The following is a 12,869-nucleotide window of genomic DNA, read 5'->3' as shown; positions in this document are numbered from 1 at the left end:
AACCGGTCAAACTCTTGTGCTCCCTGCCTGGAGCGTTTACTTTTGATTTCCTTTTTCTGCATAAAATACCCATTAACTCTGCTAAACCCTTACACTGATCCTCTTCAGGTTGGATGATGAACATTGGTGGACAGCCATTTTCAGGTCTCTCCAGAGATGCTCAATTGGGTTTAGGTCAGGGCTCTGGCTGGGCCAGTCAAGAATGGTCACAGAGTTGTTCTGAACCAACGCCTTTGTTATTTTAGCTTTGTGCTTAGGGTCATTGTCTTGTTGGAAGGTAAACCTTCGGCTAAGTCTGAGGTCCAGAGCACTCTGGAAGAGATTTTCATCCAGGATATCTCTGTAGTTGGCTGCATTCATGTTTCCTTCAATGGCAACCAGTTGTCCTTTCCCTGAAGCTGAAAAACACCCCCATAGAATGATGCTGTAGTTGGCTGCATTCATGTTTCCTTCAATGGCAACCAGTTGTCCCTTCAATGGCAACCAGTTGTCCTTTCCCTGCAGCTGAAAAACACCCCCATAGAATGATGCTGCCACCACCAAGTTTCACAGTTGGGATTGTATTGGGCAGGTGATGAGCAGTTCCTGGTTCTCTCCACACATACCTTTTATAATAATCACCAAAAAGGACTATATTTGTCGCATCAGACCAGAGAATCTTATTTCTCATATAGGGCTCATACTGTATACAGGAGGTTATGTGGGGCTTACACTGTATACAGGAGGGTATGTACAGGCTAATACTGTATATAGGAGCTATGTGCGGGCTCATACTATATATAGGAGGCTATGTGCAGGCTCATACTGTATATAGGAGGCTATTTGCTGGATCACACTGTATGCAATAGGCTATGAGTGGACTCATACTGTATACAGGAGGCTAAGTGTGGGCTCAAACTGCATATAGGAAGCTAAGTGAGGCGTATACTGTATACAGGAAGGTATATGCAGGCTTATACTGTATACAGGAGGCTAAGTGCAAGCTCATACACCATATAGGAGGCTATGTGGGGGCTCATTGTGTATATACAGTAGGAGTCTATGTAGGGGCTCCTACTGTACACAGTGTAACAACCTTGCTGGCATCGCTGCATGGCCTCCCATCTCCCACACACCAACTTACTCACTGCTCAGGCCATGCTGTAATTTCTGTCTCCTGCCAGCTGTGAGCATAGGGGGAACTCTCTGGTTCTTATGGAGTCAGGGTGCACCTGTCTAATGTGTCCCTGACCAATTAGCAAGAGCCCTCTAGTATTTAGGGCAGCTCCACCCAGTGGAACCTGGCCTGTGCAATGTGTTATCTCAGTTAGTGTCTTGCTACTGAGTTGCCAGGTCTTGCTCTGTGTTCCTCCTTCTCTGGAGGCATTACTCTTAGCTTTGCTTGCTACTTCTCTGTCTGCCCTCCAGGGGGCAGAATATCCTGGCCTCTGTGTCTTTGTTCTTGCCTTGCTTTGTACCTGTGTATACTCTGGTCCCTGTGTCCTTGGCCCTGTCTCGTATTGTTGCCCTGTCTGAACTCTGTCCTACCTTTGTCTGTCTGTCTCCTTGCCTTTGGCTTCTTTCCATGCTGTGTCTTTCCTTGTGTCTTCCCTATCTGCTTGTGTTCTGCACTCTTGAGGCTCTGTTCGTGCTCCGATCTCTTGCCAAGCTTACCTGTCAGTACCCGTAGCTGCTCCTCCTGTGTGAACAGGTCCAAACCTGTTCCGTCATACTCCACTCTTTCCTGTCAGAACCCGCACCTGCTCTTCCTGTGTGAGCAGGTCCAAACCTTTTCTGTCATACTCCACTCTTTCCTGTCTGTACCAGTACTAGCACCCACTGAGTGAACAGGTCTCTACCTGTTCCTTCATACACCACACCTGCCTGCCCCGTGCCTCAGCTGTGCCTGCTTGCCCTGTGTCTCAGCCGTACATGCTTGCCCTGTGTCTCAGTCTACCTGCCCTGTGTCTCAGCTGTGCCTACCTACCCTGTGACTCAGCCGTGCCAGTCTGCCCTGTGTCTCAGCCATGCCAGCCTGCCCTGTGTCTCAGCCTACCTGCCCTGTGTCTCAGCTGTGCCTACCTGCCATGGGTCTCAGCCGTGCCAGTCTGCCCTGTGTCTCAGCCATGCCAGCCTGCCCTGTGTCTCAGCCATGCCAGCCTGCCCTGTGTCTCAGCCATACCAGCCTGCCCTGTGTCTCAGCCATGCCAGCCTGAGACTGCCCTGTGTCTCAGCCATGCCAGCCTGCCCTGTGTCTCAGCCATGCCAGCCTGCCCTGTGTTTCAGCCATGCCAGCCTGCCCTGTGTCTCAGCCGTGCCAACCTGCCCTGTGTCTCAGCCGTGCCAGCCTGCCCTGTGTCTCAGCTGTGCCAGACTGCCCTGTGTCTCAGCCATGCCAACCTGCCCTGTGTCTCAGCCGTGCCCACCTGCCAGTGTCTCAGCTGTGCCACCGTCTCCCCAAGTGGGATCAGCAGCCACAGACAGACACCACCCTAGAGTGGCACCTGGCAGCTGCCTGCTGCACAAGCCTGACCTCACCATCAGAGGCTCCAGTGAAAACCAAGGCAGCTGTCCTAGTCACACCCCTTCCAGGGTAGTTTATGGCACAGTGGGGCCACAACTCCCTGGCTCACGCCAACCAGTCAGAGCATGAGCGTGACACATAGGATACAAACTGTATGTAGAGGGCTGTGTGTGGACTCATATTGTATGTAGGGGGCTATGTTGGGACATATTGCCTCGGTCTATGAGCAGATATCCTCTTTGCAGTACGGCTTATGGTCTCCTTTTCTTGTCCTGATTGAAGGAATTTCCTGATAAAACCCTGAATGACCAAAAGAGGGGGTAAACATGTCAGAAGATGCCATTAAGATAAATACATAACTGTTCAGGCCATGTAGGGTCTATACATATATACATCGAATAGTCGATGTCCATAGAAACATGACTATGAGGTACAGTATATGGATGTTTTGAGGTTTTAATTGCACTGCCATTTGACTGCAATTAATGATCTGAACGGTTATTCTTTGCTGTACAAGCACACTTATTATATATGTTTCTTCTTTAATTTTACTGGGGGATTTTTTCTGATCAGATTGCTGAAAAGATGATACCCCTCCACCAACTAATATCTATATTGTATATATTTACATATACTCATTACATGTCGTCTGATCACCTATTGTGGATGCCTGGTCAGTCAGAGTAGTGGTAAAGCTACATAAGGGCAGTTGATGAGGAGCGAGGTCGTCATATCATTTCAACTTAGGGTGCCAACCTCCACTGTCAGGAAGGGAATTGTTAAGGGAAAAACTAGTATTTGATCTAATAATATGGGCATACAGGTGATAAAAATGATAAACTAGTCCTACCTGTATGCCTCATATTAGCAGTCTTGTTGTTGAGAAACTTTATATTCTTTCCTTATGTTAATGGTTTCTTCCAGGCTTCGGGGTGAACGGTGCTTGGAAGAAATCCCTGCCTACTGTCTTATTATAATACTAACCCCCTCCCATGCATGTCAGTTATGGTCCCAGAATCCATCCATTGTGCCCGGCACGCCCTCCACACTATGAACCTTTTCCTCCCTTCTATGGGCACTGCATTCAGGAAACATCTGCACAGGTGCTAGTGAGTCACTGTTACCTCTGACGTGTGTGACGATAAGGTGCTCTCCCCACTTCCTCCTTGCATAGTCATTTCAAGGAACCATGTGTAGATAGCGTACACAGAAAATTTCAGCGCTACCTGCGCAAATGTTTCTGTGGCACCCCTGAGGCTCAGTCGCCACAGAGGTACTGCACCTTCTCCTAAGGTGTAGTGCCCCACCGACTAGGTAAGTTGGGAACTCCTTTCCACACTCCAACACCTGCATCCCACACACAGGATAGTTCAGTAGGTCCGCCTAGCAGCTTCAGGCAGAGCACCCTTTGTGGAACCCTGCTTCGCAACACGAGATGTGCTGGGAGGTGGGTGGAGTTAGTATAAAAGAGGGGGAAAGTGAAGAATTGTAGGTCAGTCTGATGGAAGGTCAGGCGAGAGAAGTTCAGTTCTGAAGTTAGTTTGAGTTCAGTTTGAGTTTAGTTTAGAAAGAGTGCTGCAGCTGCCTCAGTGATCTGAGCCAGCTGGCACGGGAAAGAGAAGAGAAAGAGAAGGACGTAGACCTGCAACCTCAGATTCCATAAGAGAGAGAAGGAACAGCGCGGAACGAAGGAGTAGGAGAACAGAGAGGGGTTGTGGGTTGGAAGAGGAACCCTGCCTATAGGTTCTCAGCGCATGGCCGGGGCCCAGTCCCCGAGGTTGTATAGACACTTATGGTTCTTTAGCAGACACCGGTGGAGTAGTTGGCTGTAAATGCACTACTCCCATCCAAGACTTGGGACACAACAGCAACCGATTCGCGAGCCAGGACTCTGGGAGGAGTCCCCGATAGAGGCTACAGCTGTCTGTCATACAAGTGAGGTTCTAGGAACATCTGACAGGAGGAATTCCAGAGAACTACGTTACTGGAGTTCTTCACACTAAAAGGCGCAATAGAGGAGTCGTTCAGGAAAGGCACATGTTGGCGGAGTGTTGGAGAGGAGAACCCTGACTTGCCCGGGAGGTTGATTGAGTCTCTTACCCCGGAGGACATGGCATGGAGGCAGGCACCAGTGGGTACTATGAACTGTGAGTAAAGCTTTGAAACTGCAAGCCCTGGTGTCCTCCATTCATTCGCCGCTAACACCTTCAGCACCGCTACATCTGGGTAACAGCATCTATACCATTCTGCGCCTCTCCTCATCCATTGCACCTACACTGCCCTGGCACTACAGCTCCACCTGTGGGAGCTATACTATCTTTGCTGCAACATATCATCAGTCCCAGTGGATCTGCCTGTAGCGTTGGCTTAACATCTCTCTTGCCAAACACCACGGGTGGCGTCACGAACCTTTCTACCATTACCATCACCGCCATTGATATTGGGCACCCAGGGCCACGGACCGGGTCACTGCTGCTGTGACACCTTCCCCCTGACACCGGTCCAGTACCGAGTACCCCACTGCCCTCGGTGTAAGGGGCGACCCGATTTTTGGCATCATGAACAGGATGACGAGACCCGATACCATCGGGTTCTGTGTGCCTGAAATTTATGAGACTTTGTGCTTTTGAAAATGTGCAGAAGACCTGATTTAATAGACTGTAAAATGGACATTAGAAATGGCCGCTGGCACGGAGAAGAAGGGCGTGAAGAGATGGGAGGTCCTAAGAAAAGACCGCAAAGAGTATTGGGCCTTCCCTGCCTGAATTACTATGTGACAGATACATGGCCCACCCCCCGAGGGGTTCGTATGCTGGCTTGGTATGGAGGCGCTGGAAGAAGATGCCGCCCCCCGGAAGGAGGGGTAGAAGAAGCCAGTGGCGGGAAAGGGGCCAAGGCAGGAAGAAGAACGTGAGAATGCCATTTTGGAGAGTGAGGGGAGGAGGCCTGGAGAGCGTGCGGAGGTTGAGTCGGAACTCCCCGGCGCCATGGCTGAAGACTCCGACCCCGTCTCCGCGATGAACCGCCAGCAGCTGGAGGGCGGAATCGCCCAGCTGACGTGCTGTCTGCAACTGAGGCAGGAGGCCTTACGGAGACTGAGCAGGTCGCACGCCCTGGAGGGGCCTACACCACCGGCGCCCCTGAACTTGGTACCCTTGCCACCTGTACCTGCCGCCGCTGCATCGGAGCAGAGACCACACCGCCAGGAGGCCCCAGGTATGTCTGATGTCCTGACAACTGGGAAGGCCCTGGGGTGCACCACGATCGCAGCGGCTGGCCAGGTCGTGCTAGATCTGGTCTGGGACCGGGATACCAGTCCCCGGGGGGGAACACCGGAACCCCTGAAGGTGGCACCACAGCACCAGAGCTGTCAAGCAACCAGCAACAGGATGAGGACATTCCAGATACCACCTCTGAGAACAGTTCCAGTTCAGCTTCCAGAACCCCAGGAGGGGATCAGCACTTAGAAAAACACTTTTCAAATCTCGTTACCCAGGAGGGTTTTGTTTGCACCAGTTGTGCTTTGTTGTTTTTGTTATCATGTTTTGTTTTTCTGGTAGCACTTTTGTTGCCTAGTTTTTGCAATGGCAGCGTTTTCACAATTTGAACTAGCGATCCTGAACTTGGAGTGATCCAAAAACTTTTATTGTAAATAGTTGCACCTCTTTACTTGCCCTTTCTTGGTTTTACATACAGAGACACTTTGCGAAGATAATGTTTCTGCATGGACACTTTTTGAAGATGATGTCTACCTCAAAGGACACTGCAAGAGATCCCGGCTGGGAGCGGTGTCCAGCACCTTACAAGAATAACTGTTGAATGTTTTGCTGTGAAGTATTTGATAATGTGTTTTATGAGTATTAGTAACTGAGAAATGGCTTTTATAGAAGAATTAGGAATGTCTGATATAGAGACGAGTGATGTGAATAAAGAATTGAAAGTAGACAGGTGACAGACCAGGTACTTGCGGTCAGTGTCTTGCATCTAGAAGAGACAGTGAAAGTAGAAAAATAAATGTGTACTAGAGAAGGAAACTGAGAAAATGTGTAACAGAGAATAACACTTTGAATTGGGAATTGCACTTAGAATGAAAAATTTTAGATAGAATCTAAGATAGAATTGTTTGTAACGTTCAAGATGAGTACCTCCTATACTAGGAAAATTAGTATAAGAAAAGTTGTTATGCATTACAAAATTTTGTATGTTTCTTTGCTGTCTACTTTGTTATCTTGCAGCCCACGGACGTGCTGTGTTTAACGGAGGGGGGTATGTGGCGCCCCTGAGGCTCAGTCGCCACAGAGGTACTGTACCTTCTCCTAAGGTGTAGTGCCCCACCGACTAGATAAGTTGGGAACTCATTTTCACACTCCAACACCTGCATCCCACACACAGGATAGTCCGCCTAGCAGCTTCAGGCTGGGGGTAGCAGAGCACTCTTCGTGGAACCCTGCTTTGTAACACGAGATGTGCTGGGAGGTGGGTGGAGTTAGTATAAAAGAGGGGGAAAGTGAAGAATTGTAGGTCAGTCTGACGGAAGGTCAGGCGAGAGAAGTTCAGTTCTGAAGTTAGTTTGAGTTCAGTTTGAGTTTAGTTTAGAAAGAGTGCTGCAGCTGCCTCAGTGATCTGAGCCAGCTGGCACGGGAAAGAGAAGAGAAAGAGAAGGATGTAGACCTGCAACCTCAGCTTCCATAAGAGAGAGAAGGAACAGCGTGGAACGAAGGAGTAGGAGAACAGAGAGGGGTTGTGGGTTGGAAGAGGAACCCTGCCTATAGGTTCTCAGCGCAAGGCCGGGGCCCGGTCCCCGAGGTTGTATGGACACTTATGGTTCTTCAGCAGACACCGGTGGAGTAGTTGGCTGTAAATGCACTACTCCCATCCAAGACTTGGGACACAACAGCAACCGATTCGCGAGCCAGGACTCTGAGAGGAGTCCCCGATAGAGGCTACAGCTGTCTGTCATACAAGTGAGGTTCTAGGAACATCTGACAGGAGGAATTCCAGAGAACTACGGTACTGGAGTTCTTCACACTAAAAGGCGCAATAGAGGAGTCGTTCAGGAAAGGCTCATGTTGGCGGAGTGTTGGAGAGGAGAACCCTGACTTTCCCGGGAGGTTGATTGAGTCTCTACCCTGGAGGACACGGCACGGAGGCAGGCACCAGTGGGTACTACGAACTGTAAGTAAAGCTTTGAATCTGCAAGCCCTGGTGTCTTCCATTCATTCGCCGCTAACACCTTCATCACCGCTACATCTGGGTAACAGCATCTATACCATTCTGCGCCTCTCCTCATCCATTGCACCTACACTGCCCTGGGACTACAGCTCCACCTGTGGGAGCTATACCATCTTTGCTGTAACATATCATCAGTCCCAGTGGATCTGCCTGCAGTGTTGGCTTAACATCTCTCTTGCCAAACACTACGGGTGGCGTCACGAACTATTCTGCCATTAACATCACCGCCATTGATATTGGGCACCCAGGGCCACGGACCGGGTCACTGCTGCTGTGACACCTTCCCCCTGACACTGGCCCAGTACCGAGTACCCCACTGCCCTGGGTGTGAGGGGCGACCCATTCCCCTTATGTAAGGAACTATAAATAAATTAGCTCTGCAAAAAATAGAGCAGGTGTGGGAGATGAATTTTCCCAAGGGGCAACATGACAGACCGTGACCAATGTGGAGTCCAAATTTCCAATAGACTGAAATAAATTCTGCTCAATATTAATATAATAAAATATTTATTAATAATTGTATGACTTAATATTGAGCAGAATTAAGTATGCTGACATCCTGTATATGCAATATGTGCCCCCCACAGAGCCACCTACATACAATATGAGCCCCCACACAGCCACCTCAATCAACAACCAAAGCAATCAATCTATGGGGCCCTTATACATTTAAACCATCCCAAAAAAACCTTAAAAAAACCTTTTTTAGTTAGCTTAAAAACCCAATACATAAACACATAAATGTAGACACATTTGAACAGAAAACCATGGTTTTAATAAAAAGAGCAGAAATGATGAGATTTACTAGTTTTTCCACTCCCATAGGTGTGGAATGCGGTGAATATTCATTCTCTTTAGTAGCGGCATACGTGACCGCAGGCAGCTGCTGGAAGGCTCCAGCTGACACTATGCGTGCTACTGAAGAGCAATGAATACTCAATGGTCAGTGCGCACACAGTCCCAGCGTGCAGAGCAGTGAGTATTCTGGCAGCTGCCCTTCGGCCCTGTCATGCGCTGCTTACAAGCATAAAGCAGATGCTGGCATTGGAACAAGATGCTGCGATGGAGCACTGGGAAGGTAAGTGTAAGGCTAGTTTCACACTAGCGTTTATGAGCGCAGCGACGGCCTGCGCACGACCGCCGCTAAGCCCCGCCCCCTGCCGCGCCTCCGCAGGTAGCTCCGCCTACCGGCGCAAGACGCTGCATGCGCCCTGCGTCCCCTATCTTTATCACTGGGGGCGCAGGCCATGTGCAATATGCGTTTGGCGGTGCATGCGTCCTTTTGACGGTGCGCCGACCTGCGCCAAACGCAACCTGCTGCAGTATTGCGCATATTGCGCACGGCCTGCGCCCCCAGTGATAAAGATAGGGGACGCAGGGCGCATGCAGCGTCATGCGCCGGTAGGCGGAGCTACCGGTGGAGGTGCGGCAGGGGGCGGGGCTTAGCGGCGGTCGTGCGCAGGCCGTCGCTGCGCTCATAAACGCTAGTGTGAAACTAGCCTAATGGGTTTTTAAAAAAAAAAAAATGTTTTCTGATGGGGCCATGCATAACATGATTGGATGGGGGACAATCATATCAGAATAAGGATGGGGCCATGCATACCAATGTGGTACTCGCAGGCACGCAGGATGCAGTGATGAGTCGGAGACAGAGCAAGGGCAAACTCAAGTTTTATATGTGGATTATATGGATAAACAGTAAAGCTGACAATAATTTTCCACGCAGGGAAGCCGAACAAAAATACACAAATAACACAATGTCAAACAGTATGGCGAGAGACGATAACTATATGGCCACGATATGCCGATTACGCGTCCGTGGACTATAATTAACGAAAAATGAAGTGTCACTTATTAATCTCTGATGTCCTGCAGAGTTGTTGTCGGGGAAATGTCTGGTCGGTGCCTCAGCCGCCAGGTCCAGCCAAAGAAGAGTTGTCGCAGGCTTCGGGCGTTCCTACGCCCTGGTGCTGAGGGAGTGATGCAGGCCCCAGGCTGGTTCCCCTCCACCAGGGCTGCCTCTTTGGGAGGTGAGACAGAGGCGGCCGCGGGTCTCGGCATACAGGCCGCAGCCGCGTTATGGAGCAGGGCAGTGGCGGCCACATGTCCCGGCGTACAGGCTGCAGCCGCAGTATGGAGCGGGGCAGTGGTGGCCGCGGGTCTCGGCATACAGACCGCAGCCATGGTATGGATTGGGGAAGTGATGGGTGTGGGTCTCAACATACAGGCCGCAGCCGCGGTATGGAGCGGGGCAGTGGTGGCCGCAGGTCTCGGTGTACAGGCCGCAGCCGCAGTCTGGAACGGGGCAGTGGCAGCCATGGGTCTCGCTGTAACTCCTCCTCGTGCTGCTCGGCACCGTCCTCTCTCCAGGTCAGGTGAGACCCCGTCCTTTCTGTCTGGAAGGCGCTGACTCACTCTCACTCTCCTACGCCACTCAGACTCCTCCCTTCTGTCTCTCTTCTCTCTCCCCGCCGAGTGTCCTCTGCTGGTCTCTAGCGCTCGTTTTATAGTCGCCCCGCCCCCTCTCTTTGTCCCACCCCCACATTTCCTGAATGACTGTTGGTCCCGGCCTGTAATTATTTCCCCCGGGAACATACCCTTTGGGAACCTTGGTAACAGCCCCCCTAGTTCCAGCAGGCCCTTTTTCCGGGACTCTCTCTCATTCACCAGGACAGGATTGGGGGCCAATCATACCAGGATCCTAAAGAGAAATGAATACTCATTGCCCTCCACGTCCATCGGCATGGAATGCAGTGAATATTCATTTCTCTTTAGCAGTAAACACAGGAGTTATCCATAGCAGCGAGCTCCTGCCTCTGTGACCCGCTGCTCCACCGATGCCATTCCCCCACCTCCCCACCACAGCCAGATGGGTACATTCGAACTATAAGATGCAGCCCCCATTTTCCTCCACATTTTTGGAGACAAAAGTGCTTCTTCTAGTCTGAAAAATATGATATAATATCTTGTTAGGATTGATTTGTATATATTACAGAAGCCCTTTGATCTAGAGTGTTTCTTTTAATGACTCAAGTTTTATTGCTTACCTGCAAATGCTACTTAAATTTCATAAGTAGAAACTGTCACAAGAGAGCATTAACATGCGTGACATCATTTTTCTATATCTACTTCCCTATTGCATCTAATATGTTACCTTCTTAGACTAAATTACCTTCCTTAAGGGCCCGTCACACTAAGCGATATCGCTAGCAATATCGTTATAACTAGAGTTGAGCAAAATGGGTCGAAAAATTTCAAAAGTCGACGACTTTTGGTAAAGTCGGGTTTCATGAAACGAAACCCGAACCTAGGGTGAGGTCGGCCACGAGCTCGGCGACTTTAGCGCCAAAGTCGCGTTTCAAAAGTTTTTTTCCACCCTTTTTCAGCTAATCAGGATCCACGGACACTGTTGCCAACGTGATGACATAGGCAGAGGTCACCACAATCTTTGAGAAGGGTATACAAGTGAATGGCTTGCTTTGGGGGTCGTCACAGGGGGTATAAAAGGGCATGCACACCGACCGCCATGTTACTCATGCTGATCTCAGAATAGGGAGAGCTGCTTCTGCTGCTGATTCTGTAGGGAGAGCGTTAGGCAGGGAAGAAGACACCAAAACTACTTCTGCTGCTAGCGATTTTGCCTGTACAACACACCAGTCACTGTGTGTGTAGTGCAAGTGGAGGCTATATTTTGCTGGATCAGCTGTGTTGGTTGTTAGGCTGCCTTATAAGGCTTCCTGATAGCTGCATTGCTGTTTTCCCACTGCTCTGCAAAATGCTTTTTTAAAAGCAATCCAAATTTTTTTTTTGTCCTGGTAAGGTACTGAGCATGCATTTTTTCACACCATACAGCGGTGTGCGCTCCTCACACAGTACCGTGTAACGGCTGTTATCATGGCCACAGTGAAGCTATCTATGTGTGACTCTGTAAGGATAAGTCTAGGACAAGTTCCGTTCTTACAGACCTGCACCTTCTAGTTTTGTCTGGTTTTCAAACAGTTAAGTATATTTGCTGTTTGATCACATTCAAAACTATAGAGAGACAGCGTGTCAGTCCGTATACTTAAAAAACACGGAGCTTGAAAATTTTACGGACACCGGACAGCGGTGTACGTGCACGCTACTCTTTCAGTACCGTGTAACGGCTGTTATCATGGCCACAGTGAAGCTATCTGTGTGTGACTCTGTAAGGATAGATCGAGGACCTGTATCGTTCTTACAGACCTCCACCTTCTAGTTTTGTCTGGTTTTCAAACAGTTAAGTATATTTGCTGTATGACCACATTCAAAACTATAGAGAGACAGTGTGTGTCAGTCCGTATACTTAAAAAACACGGAGCTTGACAATTTTACGGACACCGGACAGCGGTGTACGTGTATGCTCCTCTCTCAGTACCATGTAACGGCTGTTATCACGGCCACAGTGAAGCTATCTGTGTGTGACTCTGTAAGGATAAGTCGAGGACTTGTTCCGTTCTTACAGACCTACACTCTAGGGAGATTCCTATTCTGCCCAATTCTATATACACCTTGTAGTTTGTCATACACTAGCCAATTTCTGCCTGTGACATAGTGGTGTGATATTCACTGGGCCTCACACAATCCAACAGTGTCCACAAGTGAGTTCAGAAATTCTACATCTCCCCTGTCCTATAGTGACATTTTTCACACCTGCGACATTGAGCCTGTGACATAGCGGTGTGATATTCACTGGGCCTCACACAATCCAACAGTGTCTACAAGTGTGTTCAGAAATTCTACATCTCCCCTGTCCTATAGTGACATTTTTTAAAACCTGCGACATTGAGACTGTGACATAGCGGTGTGATATTCACCGGGCCTCACACAATCCAACAGTGTCCACAAGTGTGTTCAGAAATTCTACATCTCCCCTGTCCTATAGTGACATTTTTCACATCTGCGACATTGAGACTGTGACATAGCGGTGTGAAATTCACTGGGCCTCACACAATCCAACAGTGTCCACAAGTGTGTTCAGAAATTCTACATCTCCCCTGTCCTATAGTGAAATTTTCACACCTGCGACATTGAGACTGTGACATAGCGGTGTGATATTCACTGGGCCTCACACAATCCAACAGTGTCCACAAGTGTGTTCAGAAATTCTACATCT

Source organism: Dendrobates tinctorius, unplaced genomic scaffold (genome assembly GCF_039654945.1).
Source record: "Dendrobates tinctorius isolate UK_male_01 unplaced genomic scaffold, ASM3965494v1 ptg000293l, whole genome shotgun sequence".
In the NCBI taxonomy this organism is placed as follows: Eukaryota; Metazoa; Chordata; class Amphibia; order Anura; family Dendrobatidae; genus Dendrobates; species Dendrobates tinctorius.
This window is presented reverse-complemented; position numbering follows the sequence as displayed.